The sequence below is a fragment of the Coffea arabica genome, chromosome 3c, assembly GCF_036785885.1.
Source record: "Coffea arabica cultivar ET-39 chromosome 3c, Coffea Arabica ET-39 HiFi, whole genome shotgun sequence".
Classification (NCBI taxonomy): Eukaryota; Viridiplantae; Streptophyta; class Magnoliopsida; order Gentianales; family Rubiaceae; genus Coffea; species Coffea arabica.
The window spans coordinates 34,250,066-34,276,690 of NC_092314.1; the positions used below are offsets into that span (position 1 = coordinate 34,250,066).

At 36.6% G+C, this 26,625-nt stretch overlaps 1 long non-coding RNA gene across 1 annotated transcript; it reads left to right on the forward strand.

Annotated features, from left to right (window-relative positions):
• Window positions 1-6,496: 6,496 nt before the first annotated feature.
• On the forward strand, window positions 6,497-11,241 carry LOC140037695 (uncharacterized). Its single transcript, XR_011841682.1, has 2 exons — window positions 6,497-6,890; window positions 7,684-11,241. It is a non-coding gene; the product is annotated as an uncharacterized lncRNA (long non-coding RNA).
• The last annotated feature ends 15,384 nt before the right edge of the window (window positions 11,242-26,625 follow it).

The window sequence follows — 26,625 nt, forward strand, 5'->3', positions numbered from 1 at the left end:
AAAAGAAAAATATCCCGAGTTAGTAGGTAAGACTACAAAATCGGTATGCATGTCCTATGGGGGAGCCCTTTTATGCCAAGGGTAGGCCTAGCATGAAAATGCAATCCTCTAGGGTAGGCACCATACAATACCTGATGAATCCGATCAACTGATTGAGTGAAAAAATGATTTGAAAAACTTTGGCCAATTGGAGTGAGAAGAGACATTTGTCTTAAAATGAGGACAAAGTCCGAATGGATTGCTTGTTTTGATCGACGCATGATGTGCAAAAGAGCCTGTTCTTGAAAGGGTTGGAATGTCTTGACTAATTTATTCAGTGAACCTTAGACTTAAACCCTAAAAGGGAATAAGCGGGTCAAATGGATAGGATGAAATTGATGATTTATTCAAAATTGACTAGATTATCTTAAAAAGGGTAAAATGGTCAAATGTATTGAATGAAATTTGATTATTCAAAAATCGACCAGATCACCCTAAAAAGGGTAAATTGGTCAAATGAATTGAACGAAATTGATAATTTATTCAAAAATTGACCAGATCACCCAAAAAAGGTAAATTGATTGAAATTGATGATTTATTCAAAAATGGGTTGAATTGTCCACCCATTGATAATTTTCAAAAATTCATTGCGATACATTAGTTTATGAGCCTCCTAAAATCAAGATTTGGCTTCAATATATTTATCGTCTCAACAATGAGGAATCATTTGTGAATTACTTCGAGTTATTGTCCTTTACGCAAGGGATGTTTACCAATTATGTTAAAACGGCCATGTAAGGATCGAAAACAACCTAAGAGGGGGGTGAATTAGGTTTTCAAAAACCAGATAAGATATAGGCCACATTTTTTTCACAGTCTACCTTTCTTTTCTCAAGGACCACCCAATGGACCAGGTAACAAGAGAACACAGGTATTCGTAAGATGAAGAGGAGAACAGTTTATGTATAAAAGCAGTAAATGAAAGTAGAAAACCAAACCAGGGTTCAAACACAACTGAGGTTTGAACAAAACTTTTATATACCAAGTTACTTCAAGTTGAACAAACTTGCAGCCAATATCTTGTGTATAAGGGAGGGATCACTTTCTTCTTGCCCCAAACCACACTTGGTCAAGTAAGGAAGTTTTACAAACACTCGAATAACCCTCACTGATCTACACTATTGAAGAAGCTGTGTCACACTTGAAAAACTACAAGAAGATTGCACAAGCTAAGAGTACAAGAGTTCCTTTTGAGTATTCTAACACTTGAATCACTCACGATCTGATGTAGACTTGATGTGCAAAAGTTCTTCTGAGGTGGTTGACTTTGTTCTTTTTATAGGATACCAGAAAGTTCTTCAATTAATGCTGTCAACGGGTAGAAGGCAACTGAAGAATCGACTAGCCGTTGGTGCTGTCGGACGTCCGATGTTTAGTTTTCATGCGTCCGAACGAGATCAATGAGTTCTGGAAGTTTTCTTGAATCCCTTAGGACGTCCGATCATGCGTCCGAGATTAGGATGCATACTTGGACTTTCTTCTTCAATTCCTTCGGACGGCCGATGCGTCCAGAGTGTTGCGTCCGAAAAGCAGCAACACTTGTCGGACGTCCGATACTCAGGTGTTAAGCGTCCGATCATGATCAGTAATCATAGAAGCCCTGGCTTGTCTTCTTCGGACGTCCGAGTCTGAGTTCTTCACACGTCCGAAGATACTCAAAGGATGTCGGACGTCCGATATTCTCCTTTTGTGCGTCCGACATCATCCTCAGCACTCTTCATCCTTTTTTATCTTCTTTTTCTGCTTTAAATCCATATACCTGTTTGGTGTCATTTCTGAAAAGGATCTCTACAAAAAGTATTAGTAACATCCATTTGTTTTGTAATCATCAAAAGATATGAATTGAGATAAACAGGCCAAAAGATAATTGTTAGATGCTCATATTCCAAAGATTACTTTATGAAAATGATCGGATCCTACCTTACCTTGTGTACTACCCCTTCGGACAGTACAAAATGTTAACGTGCAAGTCTAATTGGATTATATATCCGAGACACAGGGCGGTTTATTCCTAGCACGGGATCCCCTAAGTGGCATTCTCTTCTAAGGTGGACGCATTATGCTAGTTTATTAAAGCAATAAAACATGCAATTTAAATGAAAACGTGACCTAAGGAGCCCTTTATATGCCAGGATAGGCCTAAAATGATATGCCATTAATTCACGAATGAAATATACTAAAATTTCTAAACGTGCAATAGCCTATCTATAAGGGTAGGTCCTAAAAGAGGATCATGCCAGACCTCTTATTTCCTAATGTTTGTGAATGCAAAAGACAAGAGACAAGGAAACGTCAGTTCAACACATAATCACATAATACGTTGGACAATTAGATGATATAAAAAGCAACAAAAATAAATAAGGAAAAAGGGGTAGGATCCCTCCCCTCGTGCCTAGTGTCCTTAATAGGGTAAGGTCGACTCTACCCTAGGCAATTCTAATATGGATGCATGAGGTTTGGCTCACTAATGCATCTAGACTCGATAAGGTTTCGGCTCCCAAGCCTTCAGACCTAAAGGCAAAAGGTCATCACTCCCAGGGCCTTCGATCGGTGGCTCGAGTGATCCCTTAGGTAGCGCTATGGGCGCAGAGCACACCATCCGCCTACCCAAGGCAATCGATCCTAATCCTACAAGGAGGTGTGGGATTGCGCCCATGAAAAAGAAAAGAATAGGGTAAAAATTATGCATGCACGTATGAAGTGATTTTCCTTTTGAGGGGAGGGATTATAACACCATCACAATGCGGTCAACGGTTCTAGGGTGACTAGCCCCCACCCAACAATGCAAGCGTGATACAAATAAATCATCCATTCATTACATACATAGTGCGCGAGGAGTGATTACACGCGTGATAGATGCAAAAACCCTAATAAAGAGAAATAGAAAAAAGGAAAAGAAAATGCAACCTACTACTCCAAATGTGATATATGAGAAGGTTAAAAGAAGAAATGGTGGACAAAATCGAATGCTCGGACCCTCTAAGTCCCCAATGGAGTCGCTAACTGTCGCGCCCCATTTTTTTTATAAGAATAATAAAAGATGAGTTTAGAAAAAATGGCTTTTGATTCAATTTTTGATTGAAAAATGAATTTTTGATTTAAAAAGAGAATGAAAAACATGGGTCTAAATGGGACTTGAAAATACGACGATTTGACCCAAAATATAGTTTAAAAAAGGTTTTTGAATGAAAAATGGAGTTGCCACTTGGTATAGAGTTAAGGTGTACCAAGTCACCTAAAAATGAATTTTAAAGGAAAAAGTGGAAAACCCTTTTTAAACGACTCCAAGTCTACGAAAATCAGAGAAAAAGATTCGGGAGTCACATTTGAAGAAAAGGAAGGCAAGGATAAGAATCCAAGGCACCCTTTCAACCTAGCCAAGGCTAGTTGCGCGATTTAGTCAAAGATTTTCTTATTTTAACGTAAAGATTTATCACATTTGGATATACTATATGAATGCAAACCCTAGACCTAAGAGGGTATCGGGGGTCACAATTTGTCTTCAAAACTCAATTGGTGTCAATCATATTAATTATAATGCCCAATGTGGACTCTTTGGAGAGGTCACGAATAATGCAAGTCATGAGGCTCGAAAGAAAGAAAAAGTAAAGAAAATAATAGTATACAAATGTGTATGATCTAAAGGAATGCATCATGTCGGGTATGAGGGACTTATATTCGTGACTTTTAATGTTCCCCTTTAATAGAGGAAATACGAGCGTGCTAAGGTTAGAGAAGTCAAACTCGTCCATATCCCATATCCAAGGGGTTTTCCCTAGTCTAACCAAGCAAATGCACTAATCTACCCCTAATTTCCTAAATGAGATGCAAATCTAAATGATATATATACATGGGGGTAAGGGATATTTTATTAAGGGGAAAATATTATGTGAAAAATGATAAAGATCCTAAAAAATGGAAAAATATACATGAAGTGTAATGTAATCATACAAACATGATCTAGCGAGGGAGGTCCCTACGGGTCTAGCATTGGACTAGCGCATGTCTATGATCCTCACTAGCATTGGACTAGCGCATGTCTATGATCCTCACTAGCATTGGACTAGCGGGAAATCGGAACAAAGAGCTACAACTAGCGTTGGACTAGTGTGACGATGGGAAAGGAATCACAGCTAGCATTGGACTAGTGTGATAACATGCATTTATTACAGTCTAAGAAATCAGATAAAGCATAATAAAGCAAATAAACACATAAATCACATATAGCACATAACACATAAACATGATATCTAGATGCAATACCCTAAGAAAACGGTAACACATAGCACATAGACATGCAAAACACCCATAAGGCAAATAAAGCAAATAAAGCCCTAACTATTACATCCGGGGAGCCCTACTACAATCTAAAAGGGAAAAGAATAAATAAATAAAATAATAATCTAGCTATTACAACTTTGGCATTAAATTGTCTTTCACAAATAATTACAAATTAAATTAAAATAAAATAGACAAAGATTGAAACAAAATAAAACAAATAAAATAAAAAAAATAAAAACATTCAAAAGGCATGCAATTAAGCTCATGTAGTCACATAAGTGAGCACATAGGGTCAAATACAGTAAAAATAAAGGATTAGGGTGTACCTCCCTTGAATTGGGGCCCTAAGAAAATGGAATTGCTCTCTTATTTACCCTCCAAAACAATAAAATGGTCAGGGTACCACTTTAATTAATAAGTAATCACAAAAGATAAAAATAAACATGAAATTAAATCAATTAAATCATGTAGACAATCCAGATCTAAGAAGCCAAAAGAAGAAAAGACTTGATTGCAAAAATTAACAAAGCTTTGGGGTCAAAATTAAAGAAAAATAAAGTTTAAGGGTCTATTTGCAATTAAGTTAGGGATCCAATTGACAGAAATGGAAAGTTTTCAGGGCTTTAGTATAGTTATTTAAAAATGCAGGGACTGGTTCGCAATTCGTTTCTGGTCTCTTAGGAGACAAGGCCACTGGGCCATTTTTAACTTTTCTTGGGCCAAGACCACTTGGCCCAATCAGAAGTCCAAGATACTGAAATGGGTCAACCCACTTTTTACCAAATAAAACCCAACCAAATGAATCAACAACCCAATCCTAAAATCCAACCAAAAGTTTTGAATTTTAACCTTCCTAAGCCCAACAAGAAAACCAAACAAATGTTACTAAACCCAACAAGATAAAAACCCCACTAAAAATTACTATGCTTTGATTAAGCATTAAATCCCCAGAATTAATCTATCCAAAAAATCACATTAACTTATATCACAGAAGAAACATTTAAAGGGACAAAATTGGTTAAGCTGTCTAATTCTCTGGGCCACATCAGAACAAGGGAAACTTGAGAGGTCCCAATGCAACAAAAATAGGGGCCTAATTGAAGGAATTATGAAGGTTTTGAGGGTCACAATCAGAAGCTCTGGAACTCTGGGACTAAATTACAAAATAAAAAGCAAATGGAAGGACTGAAATTGTGATTTTAGACAAACGATCATCTTCCCCAACAGATTAAACAACAATCTGCCATTCCTGTTGTTCTTACAAGCAAAGCACTATAAAAAAAAAAAAAAAAACAGTCGCAACTCTAGACATTCTCCTCAGACAACGAAATCCACAGCTCCCTCTCCTAACATCAATTCAGGAAGCATAAGAGAACGGAAAAAATGCCAAACGCCAATACATCACAATTTTTCAAACGCCAGGAGATGAGCTCGCTGACTTAACCAGTTTTCCTCACACGCAAAAATGAAAGCAAATTGATTTTCAATTAGAATTTCCAGTCAGGCATTTCGTTGAACGGGTTGTAGGCATCAAAATCTTACCAAATTTCTGCTCAAATTGAAACATAACTAATCCAGAAATTTGTCGAAAAACCAAAGAAATTCAGTCCAATCAAGCAAGTAGAGCATGTATGTTCAGAATTGTGGACAATCAGTAGGCAGTTTGCAATAAACAATTCCCGGTTTTGAGAATTTTAAGGGCCTAAACTTGAAAAGAAAATGAAACTTTAAGTGAGGAAGATGACTTACAACCCTTCCTAAATAAAGATTCTCAAGCAATGGTGGATTCAGGGGAGGTTGTAGATACCAAATTTTTTATTTTTAACTCTGTTTATTTAATTGATTTAAGTTTAGATTTATGTGTTCAATTTTTAGGTTTTTTAGTTTATTTATTTATTTTATTTTTATTTTTATTTTTAGGTCTTTTACTTTATTTTATTCTAGTTTATTTTATTTTATTGTTTCTTCATACTCAATTTCAAAAAAAAAAAAAGAAAAATTGACAAGTGGAAACTTACATGTGGGACAAGTGTCCCTTCTTATTTGCTAACAACACATCACTTAGGTGGCAAGGGGAGGAGACACTTGTAGGATAGAGGATTTAAAAAAAAACAGAAAAAAAGAAGAAAAGGATGAGATGGCCGACTAAAAAAAAAAAAGAAAAATGGAGGAGGTTTCTAAAAAAAAAAAGGGGAGGGTTGGCGGCTGAGTTAGAGGGACGGAAAGAAAGCAGAGGGTCAAGGCTGCAGAGAAAAAAAAAACAGAGCAAACAAAAAAAAAGAGACAAAGTGTGGCGGCTGGAATCTGGGGGAAGATTGTGGAAAAGAACACAGAAAAAGGAAAGGGAAAAGCTACGGCTGAAGGAGCAAGGCTTCGGACAGAAATGAAAAGCTAAGGAAAGGGCCAGAGGAAAAAGCTTCAGGCGGCTGGGAAGCAAAAGGAAAACAGAGGCGGACGGACAAAGGAAATGAAACGACGGGAGCAAGGAGAGGAACTACCACCGCTCATGCTGCCACCACTTCATTGAACCCGCCATCATCATCTGCGAATTTTCATCAAGCAAGAGTTTTGTAAGCTGTCTTTTCCCTTCAAATTTCAGTCTTTTCTTTTAAGCATGGACGCTGGAAACTCTCTGGTTTTTTTATCACAATTTCTTGGCAGACTGCCTATGTTTCTTCATTGCAATTTCTTGGTGAAAGATTGCTGCTTTGTTTGCTGATTGGGTTGAAATTTCTGTTTTTTTTTCTGACAATTTTGGGGTCAACCGTAACTTCATTTGAGCAAAGATTTGTTGGAATTTTACATGCCCATTCCCTATTTGTTAAAATGCCCAAGTGAAACTCCTACCTGAAGGATGATTGAATCTTTGTTGCTGTTAAATTTTGTTGTTGTCGCGTGAGATTGCTAAATATCAAAGTATCAAATAAGCCTCAGAAATTTGCTAAGGTCGCATGGTTTTCCTTCTGATCTTTGCGTGATAACATCTAAGGTTTTATGGGGAAAGTAGAAAGCATGTTTCGTTCATACCGGAGTGCTTGGTTGCTTGAAGTTTGTACTCTTTTTGGTGTTTGGATGTCATGATGGTGGGCTATGGGCATGCTTGCCGTGAATGTCATTACGCCTCTGCTGCAATTTTACGTTCAGTTGCGTTATAAGGCTGCTAATGCTTGTAATGTTTCCTTAATGCATAAAGCTCGGGTGTTTTTTGCTGCTCTGTGTTTTGGGTCATTTTCATTGCCTTAATTTAGCCCATGAAGTGTTTTATCATTGGATTCTGTTAAGATGAGAGTTGGAAATTTTGATTGAATGAAAAGCTGCATTTCGTTTCTTATGTTTTGTTGTTTTTCCTTCTTCCTGCAACAGCCCACAGAGCTGGGTTTCGTCACCTTTGTTTGCATATCCAATCTTGTGTTAATGATTGTTATAGAAGAACGGACCAAGCGTGGGTTTTACTCAGACTTTTGCTATCTTGCTGGGTTGCTAAAGGAAATTGCAGAAGAGCAACTTCAGCCCGCCCAAAGTTATTGCAGAAGCTTGTTTTGATTGTTTCGTAGTTGTTTTGCATAAAATTTTTGCATGAAAAAATGTTCCAAAGTTGCATTCTAACCCCTCAGGTCTCCCCTTGTTCACCATGGCCCCAAAATTTGGAAAACTTGAATTCATTTTGTCTTTCTTGAGATTAATCCTAGGTTGCCTATTTTATGTGACTTTTTGTGGATAAATTAATTCTGGGATTTAGATCATGATTGTGGTTTGATTATTTTAGTTGATTTGCTAATCTTGTTGGGTTTAGTTTTATGATTTGGGTTTTTGGGTAATAACATTTGGTTGAGTTTGAAAAGTGGGTTTAATATTTGTTTGGGTTTCTTGTTGGGTTTAGGAAGGTTACAATTCAAAAGTTTTGGTTGGGTTTTAGGATTGGGCCGTTGTTTAATTTGGATTGGGTTTTAATTGGTAAAAAGTGGGTTGACCCATTTCAGTCCCTTAGACTTCCGATTGGGCCAAGTGGTCTTGGCCCAAGAAGAAATTAGGAAATGGCCCAATGGCCTGTTTGATTAAGAATCTGGTAACTAGATTTGTAAATTAGTCCCTAGATTTTTCTTTAACTATACTGTGGCCCTAGAAACTTTCAACTTCTTTCAATTGGGTCCCAAGTTTAATTGCAAATAGGTCCCTAAACTTTATTTTTCTTTTATTTTAGACCCCAGAACTTTGTTATTTTTTGCAATCAAGTCCTTTCTTCTTTTGACTTCTTAAATGTGGGTTGTTTATATGATTTAATTGATTCGATTTCACAATTCACTTTTATCTTTTATGATTATTTGTTAATTAAAGTGATGCCTTGACCTTTTCTTTGTATTTTGGAGGGTAAATAAGTAATTTCACACCATTGGGGCTCCAAATCCAGGGAGGTAGACCCTATCCCTTATTTCTTACTTTATTTGACCCTACGTGCCCTATGTGACTTTACATGTTTAATTGCATGCCCCTTGGATGTTTATTTATTTAATTCATTTATTTATTTATTTGCTTTATTGGCTTTAGCTTTGTATATCGATCATTTGAAAGGCACTTGAATGCCAAATTTGTAATAGTTAGGTATTCCTTTAATTATTTATTTATGTATTTCCCCCTTTTTAGATTGTAGTAGGGTTCCTCGAATGTAATAGTTAGGGCTTTATTTGCTTTATTTGCCTATGTGTTATGTGTTACTCGCTTTCCTAGGGTTTTTGCATCTAGATATCATGCTTACTTGTTATGTGCTATATGTGATTTATGTGTTTACATGCTTTTAGTAGGTCTCACATGATTTATTTGATTGTAACCGATGTGTGACGTCACCACACTAATCCAATGCTAGTTGTGGTCAATTTCTCGAATCCACACTAGTCCAACGCTAGTTGTGGCTCTTTCTTCCGACTTTTCTCACTAGTCCAATGCTAGTGGGAAATTGTAGACATGGGTTAGTCCAACGCTAGACCCTTAGGAGCCCGTCGAGCGTTAGATCATGGTTGTGTGACACTTCATCTCATGCATGTTTTCACCTTTAGGGTTTTACCATGTTGCATGACATTTTCTTATATATGTACATCCTTCCTTATACGTATATCCCTTCCCCCATATTTTTCCTTATATGTATATTACTTACCCCTTTGTATGAAACACGACATTAGACTTGCATTTCATCTAAGTATTAGACCTAGGTTAGTACATTTGCTTGATTAGATTAGGAAAAACCCCTTGCATATGGGATATGGACGAGTTTGGCTTCTCTAGCCTTAGCACGCTCGTATTCCCTCTATTAAAGGGAACATTGAAGTCACGAGTATAAGTCCCCCGCACCCATTATGATGCATTCCCTTAGGTCATACACATTTGTATATTATTATTTTCTTTCCTTTTTCTTTTTTTCGAGTCTCATGACTTGCATTATTCGTGACTTCTTCGAAAATTCTTTATTGGGCGTCACAATTAATGTGATTGGTACCAAATAAGCTTTGGAGATACATTTCGACCCCTCAATACCCTCCTAGGTCTAGGGTTTGCATTCATATAGTACATCCAAATGTGATAAATCATTAGGTTAAAATCAGAAAACCTTTGACTAAATCGCGCAACTAGCCTTGCCTAGGTTGAAAGGGTGTCTTGGATTCCTATCCTTGCCTTCCCTTTCTTCAAATGTGACTCCCGAATCTTTTTCTCTGATTTTCGTAGATTTGGAGTCGTTTAAAAAGGGTTTTTCTACATTTTTTTCTTTAAAAATTTATTTTTAGGTGACTTGGTACACCTTAACTCTATACCAAGTGGCGACTCCATTTTTCATTCAAAAAAAAAAACCTTTTTAAACTATATTTTGGGTCAAATCGTCGCATTTTCAAGTCCCATTTAGACCCATATTTTTCATTTTCTTTTTAAATCAAAAATTCATTTTCCAATCAAAAATTGAATCAAAAATTCAATTTTCCTAAACACGTGTTTTATTTTTCTTATTAAAAAATGGGGCGCGACAGCTGGCGACTCCACTGGGGACTTAGAGAGTCCGAGCAAATTTGATCTAGTCAATCTCTTTCTTCTTTTAACCTTTTCATATATCGCATTTGGAGGTTTAGGGTTGCATTTTTCCTTTTTTTAGGATTTTTGCATTTCGCGCGTATCAACTCACTCCCTCACACATTTGCGTACGATTGATTTGATGGATGAATGATTTATGTGATGTGATCTTGCGTTTTGCATTGCATTTGGGTGGGGGGATATTACCTTAGAGCCTCGCGTTGGTTCTCGATCCCTCCCCTCCAAACGGAGCACTTCATACGTGCATGTATAGTTTTATTTACCCTATTTTTTTCTTTTTCGTGGGCGCCTTCCCACACCTCCTTGTAGGATTAGAATTGATTGCCTTGGGTAGGCGGATGGTGTGCTCTGCGCCCATAGCGCTACCTAAGGGATCACTCGAGCCACCGATCGAAGGCCCTGGAAGTGATGACCCTTCGCCTTTAGGTCTGAAGGCTTGGGAGCCGAAGCCTTATTGAGTCTAGATGCATTTGTGAGCCAAACCTCATGCATCCATATTAGAATTACCTAGGGTAGAGTCGATCTTACCCTATTAAGGACACTATGCACGAGGGGAGGGGTCCTACCCTTTTTCCTTACTTATCTTTGTTGCTTTTTATATCATCTAATTGTCCAACGTGTTATGTGATTATGTGTTGAACTAACGTTTCCTTGTTTCTTATCTTTTGCATTCACAAACGTTAGGAAATAAGAGGTCTGGCGTGATCCTCTTTTAGGACCTACCCTTATAGATAGGCTATTGCACGTTTAGAAATTTCGGTATATTTTATTCGTAAATTAATAATGGCATGTCATTTTTAGGCCTACCCTGACATATAAAGGGTTCCTTATGTCACGTTTTCATGTAAATTGTATATTTTATTGCTTTAATAAATTGGCATCATGCATCCACCTTAGAAGGAAATACCATTTAGGGGATCCCGTGCTAGGAATAAACCGCCCTGTGTCTCGGATATATAATCCAATGAGACTTGCACGTTTACATTTTGTATTGTCCGAACGGGTAGTGCACAAGGTAAGGTACGATCCGATCATTTTCATAGAGCAATCTTTGGAATATGAGCATCTAACAATCATCTTTTGGCCGTTTTAACATAATTGGTAAACATCCCTTGCGTAAAGGACAATAACTCGAAGTAATTCACAAATGATTCCTCATTGTTGAGACGATAAATATATTGAGGCCAAATCTTGATTTTAGGAGGCTCATAGACTAATGCATCGCAATGAATTTTTGAAAATTACCAATAGGTGTACAATTCAACCCATTTTTTGAATAAATCGTCAATTTCATTCAATTCATTTGACCAATTTACCCTTTTTGGGCGATCTGGTCGATTTTTTAATAAATCATCAATTCCAATCAATTTATTTGGCCAATTTACCCTTTTTGGGCGATCTGGTCGATTTTTGAATAAATCATCAATTCCAATCAATTCATTTGGCCAATTTACCCTTTTTGGATGATCTTTTTGGATGATCTGGTCGATTTTTGAATAAATCATCAATTCCAATCAATTCATTTGACCAATTTATCCTTTTTAGGTGATCTGGTCGATTTTGAAGAGATCATCAATTCCATTTCATTCATTTGGCCAATTTACCCATTTTTAGGGCAATCGAGTCGATTTTGAGGAGATCATCAATTTCGTCCGATCAATTTGACCAATTTGCCTAATTTTAGGGCAATTCGGTCGATTTTGAATAAATCATCATTTCACTCGATCTGTTTGATCAATTGATTTCATTCAATTCATTTGATTAGTGTAATTCATTTTTAGGGTTATCCATTCAATTTTGAATAAATAATCAAGTTTCATTCAATGCATTTGACCATTTTACCCTTTTTAAGGTAATCTAGTCAATTTTGAATAAATCATCAATTTCATCATATCCATTTGACTTGTTTATTCCCTTTAGGGTTTAAATTTAAGGTTTACTGAATAAATTAGTCAAGACATTGCCATCCTTTCAAGAGTAGGCTCTTTTACACATCATTTTATGTGTTGACCAAAGCAAGCAATCCATTCGGACTTCGTCCTCATTTTTAAGACAAATGTCTCTTCTCACTCCAATTGGCCAAAATTTTCAAATCTTTTTTTTACTCAATCAATTGATCGGATTCATCAGGTATGGTATGGTGCCTACCCTAGAGGATTGCATTTTTATGCTAGGCCTACCCTTGGCATAAAAGGGGTTCCCTCATAGGACATGCATACCGATTTTATAGTCTTGCTTACTAACTCAGGGTGTTTTTTCTTTTGTTTTTCCCCTTCCCCTGCATTCATAAAAATGTTTCAATAAGGTGAAAATATTTTTCTATATCTGATAACAATTTTGATCCGATAAAGTTTAAAAAGTATTACTTGATTCTTGAGCAGATCCTACAATGTAAAGCATGAAGGATCTAGTTGGAAGCGTTAGGCTAAACCGTCTAAGAGACTTCATAATTGTTAGTCAAAAAAAGTTTTGTTTGTTAATACATTTTTGTTCCCAAAGAAAAGGAGACAAAAAGTGTATATGTGGAGCTTTTTAGAAGTTTTTCTCATTTGTATTGTAATTGAACAAGAAATCTTGTTTCAAACTTTTTTAGCAATAAAATTATTGTATTCATGCACATTTCATTCTTTGGCTCATTGGAGATTTCATGATGAATTTTAAGAAATAAACCTAAATTGAGATTTCCTCAACCTCCAGCCGGAAAATTCACAAGTGTATGCTTTCTAAAATCCTTGCGTACACTCAATTGGTGATCGGAACTATACAATAAGAGTGCTCAGAGTTTAAAAAGAGAAAAAAATGGTGAGTGGTCACTCAAAAGGTTCAATGAGATACATTTTCTCCTTCACTGTACAATTCCTATTTTGCCCACTTCTATAAATCCCAAAATAAAATCAGTCACATAAATTACAAATTGGGGTAATTTTTGCTTGAAAAATGTCCATGGTATCTAATTATATTTAATTCACATCTAAGTGAAAGCAAAAATGTGCATTATCCTTGTTTATTTTGGAAATTTGGAATGATACTTCGAGCGTTCGTTTCTCTACCCATACAGATTTTATCATTTGTTCTCCCATTTGAGCCTTTGAAAGAACAATTTCGTTTCAAATAAGAGCCTTAATGATCACTACCTTACATTGGAAAATTTTCAAATATCAAAAGGAAATGGATTTTCAATGAGCAATTCGTTACTTTGGTTATCATGAAGCGTAAGAATGATGCTTTGGCCATCGTTTCTACAACCTAAACACTGTTTTACCCCTTGCATCCTCATTTGAGTTAAAATCGGTGGTTCTTTTCAAAGCACCTATGATCGCACCCCACATTGGAGAGGGAGATTGGAGAATTTTTCAAAAGAAAGAGAAAAGCAAAATCGCTAAAATTAAAGGAAAAGAGAGAATTGCAAATTGGAGAAATTTGATCCTACCTGGACTTCAATTTTGAAAAAAAAAAAGAAAAGAAAAAAGAAAAGAGAGAAAGAGAAAAGAAAGAAAAGTTGTCCGGCGGATCCTCTATGTTTCACGGATATGGATGAACGGAAGTCATCCTCGGTTAATTGATTTAGATGCATGCAAAAAATTTCGCATTAATGAAAATTTTCCTTTCAGAGTTAATGTAAGAAACAGAATGAAAAGTCAGGCCCTTTTTCTTTTCCAATCAAACATTCTATCTCTAGTTACCCCTTTTGAGCCTTCAGAATAAAATACTTCGTTTGGCAACCCCTGAGAATCGCAAACCCCACACTGGGGCAAGTTGAAGTTGAAAAAGAAAGAAAAGTCCCAAAATCAAAAGAAAAAGAGAAAAGAGAACCTCGGTTGAACATAAACTGAGGCAAATTTTGAAAATTTCAAAAATGGCAGAAGGCCAAAAAGAGAAAGAAAATAAAATAAAATGAAAGAGAAAAGAGCATCAGTCGAGAATAAATTGGGGCAAGTTTTGATTTAACTCTAAAAATAGGGTTGGCGTAATAATGCGATCTCAGGTCATTCAAACCGTTTTTTAAATCCGTTTTCAAGCCTTAACCTTTCTAAACACCCCACCTGGCCCCATTACAAAAGCCGGAAGCTCTGACTTCTGTTTTTTGCAATATCTCTGTCAAGAAATTTTCTAATTGGCAAGTGATGCTCATGTACTGATGCCGAGAAAATTTTTAGATGTATTTGATTAGATGAGTTTGACACTGCTCATCATGTGAAAATCCGCAAGGGCATCTTTGAAAAATGGAGAAAAAGGGAAGAAGAGAAGAAGAAAAAGCGAGTGAAATAAATGCAAAGAAAATGCAAAAAATTTCGATGCTGAAGTCCCCGTTAAGTGATGGTGAGAGTCACCAAATCTAAGATCCTTGAGTTCCAAAATAGGGGCAATTTTGAAAAAATGCGATCTTCAGTGCAATGTCCTTGAAAATTTTATTCCTTTAACTATCGCTTTCAATCCACAGTACAAGCTCATAAAGTCCATCGTGGACTTATCCTTCATGACAACTCGAAGTGAGGATTATGCTTCCGAGGAGTCCATCAATCATTTGTGATTTTAAGGCTATAACCTGTTTCCACATGTTTAGTTATCGTTTCTGTCCACATGTTACAAGCTTAAAAAGCTTGTAGTTGACTAAATTTTCTTAAGAAATAGGGGCGACATACTATTTGCTTTCACTAAGATGTGATATTGAATGGATTACATACAATTTGGACACAAGAATAAGACAGATCCTAACTTCTCATTTTTCCTCAGCCATCTCGAAAGTAGAAATAACACCCACTTGATTGGTCCTGAAAGATGAGTTAACAAGGAATGGTGACCCATTACCTTAAACATTGATGCTAATGGGGGAATGAAATCTTTTGTAATTGGGTTTTATTTCGAGAGATTCATCATGAAATTTTCTATTAAGAAACATGGTTCCTTACATTGTCCAAATAAATGTAGAGTCATCCAAACAAATTCTTGCAATTAAATGGTCCCACACTGGGGCAAATTTTTCATTTGAGAGATTTTGCAAAATGACCCCATGCTGGGGGCAAATTTTTATTTATAAGATTTCGTAAAATAAGCCTACACTGAGGCAATTTTTTTGTAATACATTTGAAGTTTTCGTCCAAGAATCAAATAATACATTTTCGAATCAATCACGCTACTCTTTTCATGAAATTTAAGTGCATGTCATACTTTGGTAAGTCCTCTGTGCAGGTATTTATGGATGAAATCGACGAAAAAGCATCTGGTGATGTGGAAGGCCGATGCCGGAAAGAGAAGAAAGAAGAAAAAGGAAAAGGGCCCGATACTGGGGCAAATTCTTTTTGACAAATTTCTCTCCATTAGGAAAAATCAGAAGAATCAGGAAAAGACCGAACAGCAAGAAGACAAAAATCGAGCAAAAAAAAAATCAATCAAAAATCAAAATTGAAATCAAGTTTTATCACGGCAGGCTCGGGTTTGATCCCACTGACCGATTGTCAAGGCATTTCATTTACACTGCCACTAGTCGTGGGTTAGTCCCACTAGTGTGCATCCCATTTTAGATTTTATTCGGGTCAGTCCCATGATTTTTATTTTTTATTCGGGTCAGTCCCATGATTTTAAATTTTGTTCGGGTCAGTCCCATGATTTTAAGTTTTATTCGAGTCAGTCCCATGATTTTAGATTTTATTCGGGTCAGTCCCATGATTTTAAGTTTTATTCGGGTCAGTTCCATGATTTTAGATGTTATTCGGGTCAATCCTATGATTTTAGATTTTATTCGGGTCAGTCCCATGATTTTAAGTTTTATTCGGGTCAGTCCCATGATTTTAGATGTTATTCTGGTCAGTCCCATGATTTTAAGTTTATTCGGGTCAGTCCCATAATTTTAAATTTTATTCGGGTCAGTCCCATGATTTTAGATTTTATTCGGGTCAGTCCCATGATTTTAAATTTTATTCGGATCAGTCCCATGATTTTAGATGTTATTCGGCTCAGTCCCATGATTTTAAGTTTATTCGGGTCAATCCCATGATTTTAAGTTTTATTCGGGTCAGTCCCATGATTTTAAATTTTGTTCGAATCAGTCCCGATTTTAAAGTTCCAGTTGCGGGTCAGTCCCTATTTTAAATTTCTTGTTTCGGGTCAGTCCCGATTTTAAATTGCTTGTTGCGGGTCAGTCCAGATTTAAAAAAAAAATAAAATTCCTGTCTCGGGTCAGTCCCGATTTCAAATTTCCTGCTTTCGGGTCAGTCTCGATGTTAAACTTCCTGTTTGGGTCAGTCCCGTTTTAATTCATTCGAATCATTCGCAACCGAACAACACAGGTGAGTATTTGGGGTCTATTTCTTTGTCTCAAATTTTTCCAAAACTCAGACAAAGAGGGGTAAACTGTAGACACCAAATTTTTTATTTTTAACTCTGTTTATTTAATTGATTTAAGTTTAGATTTATGTGTTCAATTTTTAGGTTTTTTAGTTTATTTATTTATTTTTATTTTTATTTTTATTTTTAGGTCTTTTACTTTATTTTATTCTAGTTTATTTTATTTTATTGTTTCTTCAAACTAAATTTCAGAAAAAAAAAAGAAAAAACGAAAAATTGACAAGTGGAAACTTGCATGTGGGACAAGTGTCCCTTCTTATTTGCTAACAACACATCACTTAGGTAGCAAGGGGAGGAGACACTTGTAGGATAGAGGATTTAAAAAAAAACAGAAAAAAGAAGAAAAGGATGAGATGGCCGACTAAAAAAAAAAGAAAAAGGGAAGAGGTTTCTAAAAAAAAAAGGGAAGGGTTGGCGGCTGAGTTAGAGGGACGGAAAGAAAGCAGAGGGTCAAGGCTGGAGAGAAAAAAAAAACAGAGCAAACAAAAAAAAAGAGACAAAGGGTGGCGGCTGGAATCTGGGGGAAGATTGCGGAAAAGAACACAGAAAAAGGAAAGGGAAAAGCTACGGCTGAAGGAGCAAGGCTTCGGACAGAAATGAAAAGCTAAGGAAAGGGCCAGAGGAAAAAGCTTCAGGCGGCTGGGAAGCAAAAGGAAAACAGAGGCGGACGGACAAAGGAAATGAAACGACGGGAGCAAGGAGAGGAACTACCACCGCTCATGCTGCCACCACTTCATTGAACCCGCCATCATCATCTGCGAATTTTCATCAAGCAAGAGTTTTGTAAGCTGTCTTTTCCCTTCAAATTTCAGTCTTTTCTTTTAAGCATGGACGCTGGAAACTCTCTGGTTTTTTTATCACAATTTCTTGGCAGACTGCCTATGTTTCTTCATTGCAATTTCTTGGTGAAAGATTGCTGCTTTGTTTGCTGATTGGGTTGAAATTTCTGTTTTTTTTTCTGACAATTTTGGGGTCAACCGTAACTTCATTTGAGCAAAGATTTGTTGGAATTTTACATGCCCATTCCCTATTTGTTAAAATGCCCAAGTGAAACTCCTACCTGAAGGATGATTGAATCTTTGTTGCTGTTAAATTTTGTTGTTGTCGCGTGAGATTGCTAAATATCAAAGTATCAAATAAGCCTCAGAAATTTGCTAAGGTCGCATGGTTTTCCTTCTGATCTTTGCGTGATAACATCTAAGGTTTTATGGGGAAAGTAGAAAGCATGTTTCGTTCATACCGGAGTGCTTGGTTGCTTGAAGTTTGTACTCTTTTTGGTGTTTGGATGTCATGATGGTGGGCTATGGGCATGCTTGCCGTGAATGTCATTACGCCTCTGCTGCAATTTTACGTTCAGTTGCGTTATAAGGCTGCTAATGCTTGTAATGTTTCCTTAATGCATAAAGCTCGGGTGTTTTTTGCTGCTCTGTGTTTTGGGTCATTTTCATTGCCTTAATTTAGCCCATGAAGTGTTTTATCATTGGATTCTGTTAAGATGAGAGTTGGAAATTTTGATTGAATGAAAAGCTGCATTTCGTTTCTTATGTTTTGTTGTTTTTCCTTCTTCCTGCAACAGCCCACAGAGCTGGGTTTCGTCACCTTTGTTTGCATATCCAATCTTGTGTTAATGATTGTTATAGAAGAACGGACCAAGCGTGGGTTTTACTCAGACTTTTGCTATCTTGCTGGGTTGCTAAAGGAAATTGCAGAAGAGCAACTTCAGCCCGCCCAAAGTTATTGCAGAAGCTTGTTTTGATTGTTTCGTAGTTGTTTTGCATAAAATTTTTGCATGAAAAAATGTTCCAAAGTTGCATTCTAACCCCTCAGGTCTCCCCTTGTTCACCATGGCCCCAAAATTTGGAAAACTTGAATTCATTTTGTCTTTCTTGAGATTAATCCTAGGTTGCCTATTTTATGTGACTTTTTGTGGATAAATTAATTCTGGGATTTAGATCATGATTGTGGTTTGATTATTTTAGTTGATTTGCTAATCTTGTTGGGTTTAGTTTTATGATTTGGGTTTTTGGGTAATAACATTTGGTTGAGTTTGAAAAGTGGGTTTAATATTTGTTTGGGTTTCTTGTTGGGTTTAGGAAGGTTACAATTCAAAAGTTTTGGTTGGGTTTTAGGATTGGGCCGTTGTTTAATTTGGATTGGGTTTTAATTGGTAAAAAGTGGGTTGACCCATTTCAGTCCCTTAGACTTCCGATTGGGCCAAGTGGTCTTGGCCCAAGAAGAAATTAGGAAATGGCCCAATGGCCTGTTTGATTAAGAATCTGGTAACTAGATTTGTAAATTAGTCCCTAGATTTTTCTTTAACTATGCTGTGGCCCTAGAAACTTTCAACTTCTTTCAATTGGGTCCCAAGTTTAATTGCAAATAGGTCCCTAAACTTTATTTTTCTTTTATTTTAGACCCCAGAACTTTGTTATTTTTTGCAATCAAGTCCTTTCTTCTTTTGACTTCTTAAATGTGGGTTGTTTATATGATTTAATTGATTCGATTTCACAATTCACTTTTATCTTTTATGATTATTTGTTAATTAAAGTGATGCCTTGACCTTTTCTTTGTATTTTGGAGGGTAAATAAGTAATTTCACACCATTGGGGCTCCAAATCCAGGGAGGTAGACCCTATCCCTTATTTCTTACTTTATTTGACCCTACGTGCCCTATGTGACTTTACATGTTTAATTGCATGCCCCTTGGATGTTTATTTATTTAATTCATTTATTTATTTATTTGCTTTATTGGCTTTAGCTTTGTATATCGATCATTTGAAAGGCACTTGAATGCCAAATTTGTAATAGTTAGGTATTCCTTTAATTATTTATTTATGTATTTCCCCCTTTTTAGATTGTAGTAGGGTTCCTCGAATGTAATAGTTAGGGCTTTATTTGCTTTATTTGCCTATGTGTTATGTGTTACTCGCTTTCCTAGGGTTTTTGCATCTAGATATCATGCTTACTTGTTATGTGCTATATGTGATTTATGTGTTTACATGCTTTTAGTAGGTCTCACATGATTTATTTGATTGTAACCGATGTGTGACGTCACCACACTAATCCAATGCTAGTTGTGGTCAATTTCTCGAATCCACACTAGTCCAACGCTAGTTGTGGCTCTTTCTTCCGACTTTTCTCACTAGTCCAATGCTAGTGGGAAATTGTAGACATGGGTTAGTCCAACGCTAGACCCTTAGGAGCCCGTCGAGCGTTAGATCATGGTTGTGTGACACTTCATCTCATGCATGTTTTCACCTTTAGGGTTTTACCATGTTGCATGACATTTTCTTATATATGTACATCCTTCCTTATACGTATATCCCTTCCCCCATATTTTTCCTTATATGTATATTACTTACCCCTTTGTATGAAACACGACATTAGACTTGCATTTCATCTAAGTATTAGACCTAGGTTAGTACATTTGCTTGATTAGATTAGGAAAAACCCCTTGCATATGGGATATGGACGAGTTTGGCTTCTCTAGCCTTAGCACGCTCGTATTCCCTCTATTAAAGGGAACACTGAAGTCACGAGTATAAGTCCCCCGCACCCATTATGATGCATTCCTTTAGGTCATACACATTTGTATATTATTATTTTCTTTCCTTTTTCTTTCTTTCGAGTCTCATGACTTGCATTATTCGTGACTTTTTCAAAGATTCTTTATTGGGCGTCACAATTAATGTGATTGGTACCAAGTAAGCTTTGGAGATACATTTCGACCCCCCGATACGCTCCTAGGTCTAGGGTTTGCATTCATATAGTACATCGAAATGTGATAAATCATTAGGTTAAAATCAGAAAACTTTTGACTAAATCGCGCAACTAGCCTTGGCTACATTGAAAGGGTGCCTTGGATTCCTATCCTTGCCTTCCCTTTCTTCAAATGTGACTCCCGAATCTTTTTCTCTGATTTTCGTAGATTTGGAGTCGTTTAAAAAGGGGTTTTCTACGTTTTTTTCTTTAAAAATTCATTTTTAGGTGACTTGGTACACCTTAACTCTATACCAAGTGGCGACTCCATTTTTCATTCAAAAAAAAAACCACTTTTTAAACTATATTTTGGGTCAAATCGTCGCATTTTCAAGTCCCATTTAGACCTATGTTTTTCATTTTCTTTTTAAATCAAAAATTCATTTTTCAATCAAAAATTGAATCAAAAATTCAATTTTCCTAAACACGTCTTTTATTTTTCTTATTAAAAAATGGGGCGCGACAGAGGTGATGGCGGCTTCCTTCTCTTGAAGGTGGAGTTCCAGTGGTTCTTGATAGTGTCATCAGTTCGCCCTGCGGCGAAAGTGGGTTACACCAGCGGAGCCCATAGGATTTCTCGAATCGACCCGGAATCGACTTGCTAATCAGGGACCACTTCCAGGGACCATGCTTCTCAACAAAGCTCTGCAACAACTCATCTTCTTCGGGCTCCACGGACCCTTAATTCGATCCGATTCTTTTCTGTGTGCGATCGTCCCCAACCTCCCCGAGCTCTTTATGTCCGCCGCCCTCCTTTTTTTTCCCTCTCTTTGCTTCTGTTTCTTTTTTTAGCCTCCGATGAGGCACTCCTTCTTTTTTTCAACCGAAGCCCCCTTTTCTTTTTCTGTTCTTTTCTTTTTCCTTTTCCTTAGACCCAGCCCTCTGCCTCTTTTCCTCGTCCGTCCCCCTCTGTTTTTCTGGTTCCTCCCCCTTCACCCCCTTTTCGGCCTTGCTCCCTCTGCTCCACTAACTCAGCCACTAACCTTACTCCTTTTTTTTTTCCCCAAAATCCCTATCCTACAAGTTTCTAGACACCTTGCCACCTAGGTGATGTGTTGTTAAAAAACAAGAAAGGACACTTGTCCCACATGCAAGTTTCCACTTGTCATTTTTCTTTTTTTCCTATTTCTTTTGTTTTCTGAAATTAAAAAATAAAATAAAATAAAATAAATAATAATAAAATAACTCAGAACAAAATAAAATAAAATAAAATTAAAGAACCCTAAAATTGAAACACATAAAGCTAAAATTAAATTAATTAAACAAAGTTAAAAAAATCAAAAATTTGGTATCTACAGTTTGAATAGTTTTATGATATGTTTACTCCATGGTCATTATGTATTTAACTATTAAGTGCTACCGATAATTGCTCATTTGAACTTTTCCACCGTTTTAAGGTGAGTGTGTACTTTATCTCATTCGACCTACCAAACTGACAAATTTCTACCGTTAATCGTGAACTACTTACCGTTTACCAATTTATTTGATTGCTTACCATTTACCAATCTATTTGATTACTTACTGTTTACCGATTTACTTGATTACTTGCGCATGTTGTAAACTCTAAACTGAACCGCATTCTGCCCTTGGTTACTAACCTGCTCGAGCCAGGACTGGGCTCGGTTGGATAGGTTGAAATCCTGAGACACTGTTTCGGTATACTCGAGTATTACCACTGGAGGGATAAGGTGATGGCCAGACAGACCGAGGGAATCTGAAGTTGTAAGGTGAAGTTGACCGAAATGGTTCCACTGGAACACCATATCCTTCAATATGTGTTTATTTCTGTAGAATGATAACTGTTTCATGTTAACGTGCCAATGTGGAATCTTGAACCATTCATGTGTTATGCTCAAATTACTTGATTTATTAGAACTGCTAGAGTGTCTTGGAACCTCACTGGGCTGTTTAGCTCATTCCACGTTTTTGTTTTCCTTAACAGGGTTCAAGACCGAGAGTGTTCGTGAATAATACTCAGTTGTTTCCTTTTGAAGACTTTAAGTTGTATTATAATATGTGACTATAGTACATATTCCGTTGTGTTGTATTTAAGCTTGAAGGCCAATTAATTGTAAGTACGAAATGTTTTGGAGTACTTCAATTATATGTTGAAAATATTTAAAGTATTTCTAGTTTTGAATTACGGATTGTAGTGAGTCTCGGTAAGAGCTGGGCAGGCATTTCACGGATACCCCTAGGTTCCCCCTTGGGAGAAGTGGGGGTGTCACAATATGTTGTATATTGTGTGTAGAATGTACCTTGCAAAAATCATTTCATTTGGTTGCATAAAACTTGAGTTTTGGCAAGAATTACATATGGAAAACGTATAGCAGAGGTCTCGGACAGTGCTTTTTTGTTCAAATGTAACTCTCTGTACAAAAGTCAAAATTGAATGTCATTAGTGGCATTCAAAATTAGACATTTATAGCTTTCCAACGGTATAAAAATCACCTGCTAGTTCGAACTGAGTGAACTGTAGTGATTCAGGAAAGTTGACTGTCCTGTTATGACTGTCTGTCTGAGAGGAATGGAGAAGCTGCATCTTGTGGCTTGATTTTCTCTCACTTGAAAATGACTCTTTCTGATAAAATGTACCATTTTGAACCTAATTTACAACACCATAACCATTCTTAATTTGAACTTGTATTGAGTGAGATGTGGTCTGATTTCGAAAGTGCAACAAAGTTGGAAACTGGAAAGTTTTTCCCTTCTTGCTAGCTGAATGGTCAGGGTTGTTTTGGGATGTTTTGTTTCAAAACTTTTGATGTCAATTACCCATCAATTGCTTATTAAATACTTCTGGAACCTTGGTTTCAAAAATGGAGTGAATTGGGGTTGATTTCATTGGACAAAACCTTTGGAAAGAAAGAAAGAGTGGGTTGGCAAATTTACTTTGAAAAATTTACGAACATTAGTCATTTTTTTAACCACCTTCCCACTTGAGGTTTTGCCTATAATTTGATGGAAAAATAGTCCTCATATGGAAGTTTCAGTATACCAAATTTGGTGTAATTTCAAGACCATTTCGATATCCAAATGATGCCCCAAAGATTGCTCTTCAAATCTGGAAATTCACCGATCAGTTTGCAAGATCCAGCTGAATTTAGGCTATTATATCTTGATGCTCAAAACTCCAAATTTAGTTTCATTTGTTGTGTTTGAAACCTTGTTTGGAACTGTTATTGTGTTATGAATTTCAAGGGCTGATTCAGTTTCTGTGAATTTTACCGAATTTCCAAAGATAGTTGGAAAACCAAGACTGGTTCAAACTTGTTTTCTTGGAACTGAAACTTTGAGTTGAAAAATGAATACTTTCTGTTTGGAAACATGAAAAAGTTCTTCTAGGAACTTTTAGTACTTCAAACCTAGTTTCTGACGATATAAAGTTTTCCATTTTTAGATGTGCCAAACTCAAGATTTGATTTTTCAAAGATTGTCGCTAAAAACAGAAATTTTCCGATTTCTTAGGGAATGAGTTTTTAAGAACTTGTTACTATGGCGACCCCACTTCCCCCTGAGGCGAACCAAAGGGTTGGCGGACCGTCTGCCCGACTCTCGCCAGGACTCACGCAAGCATTCTAGCCCAAATCCTTTCAAAGTATAACTTAATTTATTACAAAAACAAGTTTTCTCGAATGGAATCATCCTTAAAGCCACATTATCTTCAAAGATAGCGATGATAAAATCGCCAGTCGAGGCCCTTAAACGTCCTACGTGCTACTTACCAAAGTACAAAGTCATTGCAAACCGTATAGATAAAATGCATAAATCCATAATACAGCTTACAAGCTAAGTAATCGAATTAAGGTTACACATTTTCCAGCTTCAAGTGGCAATCCAAAGGAAAAGTGCATTATCTCAAATAACACATTACAGTCCACATAATAAGTTATAATATTCAAATACAATCCAAAAGGAAAACATGAGTAAGCATCCAGCTTTCAGTTTCCAGAACCTGTTAAGGAAAACAATAAACGTGGGGTGAGCTAAAGCTCAGTGGTGCCCCAAAACATGCAATCACATAAATCAAACAGCGGTTAATAATTTAAATCAAATTGAAACAGTTAGGAAAGCGTGTAACAGCACAAGGTAGGATACAAGGGCTCTCAGGAGCCATTTTCCACGCTTGATCAGATACCATCGTAGTTGACCCTCCGTCAACTTTCCCTACTTAATTTCCATGTAGATACACTTATTTTAATCCTAACCCGTCACCATTCATACCTCTGTTTTGGGCCCAACTTCATCTACCGACGCAGTATACTCGAGATATACCCGTAATTGATTGGTCGAGGGATTCACCCAACGACGTTATTGTAGTCAGATTCATGCGTCGAGGGATTCACCCAACGACGTAACTACATTTAGTTTCAACGAATTGTTTATTGTAGTCAGATTCATGCGTCGAGGGATTCACCCAACGACGTAACTACATTTAGATTCACGGATTCATTAGAAAATGTTTCACACATGTCACCACTCGAACGGCTAGTGCAATAAAGTATACACTGCTCACTTCGATGGATCAGAAACCATTTATTGCATTTTGACAATTATCACATAGCGAATTGATAAAGCGCTTAACCACATAACATAGAACAAGCAGAGACACTCACCAAGAGTGAAGTTCAGATATTGGATTGAGGATCGAGTTCCGCGTCCTCGTAAAATCCTAGAATATCAGAATTTAAGCCATAAGTTTTCTATTGGAACTTTTGGCTTGCACATGTAGAGTTTTCTAGCATGTTGCTAGTTTACTTTTTCTCAAAATATTTTACTTGGAATCGAGCTTGGGAGAACCGTACAATAGTTTCTTATAATATTCCTGGAATACTTTTCCTCGAAGAAAATACTATTATTATTTTCTTAAAATAAGTCGGCAAGATAATTCATATCAAGGCTAAAAGTATACCTTGGAAAAAAAAGTTCATTGGAGTGGTTGTGCCTACAAAAATCTTTGCTAAGGCTTTAGGGTAAGGTCTATTGAAAAATGTTGCTAAAATAAGGTTTTTTTTTTCTTCTTGCCAAGCAGGTTTCTACGTTTAAAACTAAAGTGATCGAGTTTCACCTTTTAAATTTTCCTTAGTTCCGACTAGCCTTAAACGATTTATAAAGAAGGAAGGAATTTGGAACAAAACTAAGGTTTTGAGTCTGGGAGAATCATTTTCCCAAATTGATAAGGCTAGTCTAACTTAAGGAATAAAAGTCATGTTGCCCAAGTTTCTAAGGCAAAAATAGTAGACACTATGTTTAGCAATACGATGCTAAATCTGTACCGTTCGAGACTTAAAGCAAAATATTTTTCATTTACTTAGTCAAGCGTTTACTTGGAGTCACAAGGTCGGTACAACTTCTCACATTTTCGATTCCAATCCAAAATCACATTTCCTCAATATTGCACAATTAGAATTTAAACAGTAATAACACTAGGGCTCGTCAATTCTTAGCCCTGTGTTCCAACAAATTTATATCTAAGCATAAGCAGGAAAATTTACCAAGGCTTCGTCAATACTTAGCACTTGGTAATCAGTACTTATATCAACTCACAGTTTCACAAAATAGTAGCACAGATTTCTAAACAATTTCAGCAATTCAGTTATCCATGCAGGGTGGGAATTCATAGAGCCCACCACCAACCAATTTCCAATAAATCAACCATCAATTCAAAAGTGGGAATTCGTAGAGCCCACCGTCAACAATTTCGACACATTATGCTCCAATGAAAAATAATGTCGACCATTAGCTTTGCGGACATTGGAATACGAGTAGAAATTGTTTCACTAGCCAGGCTTAAGCATACGTTTAGCAAGTACCTTCTTACCCTCTAATTCTTTGAAAATTTCAGGAACACCCTAGGGTCAAACCACAATCATTAACATCAATATTTTCCATGTGTTTCCAATCATTAAGGTTCAAGGAATAACTTCACAATCGAGCTGGAAATTCTTACTCAAACTTTGGCAACCACAAGGAAAATTTCCAGCATTGGTACACCCACATTTTTGGTTGAATCTTTCTAGATATCAAAACGTTTCATTGCTAAACAGCTTTCACAGATTAACGTGTACATTTTGTCATGCGTCTCGAGCTCATAATACCCCAAGGAAAAATTCCCGGAACCACTTAAAA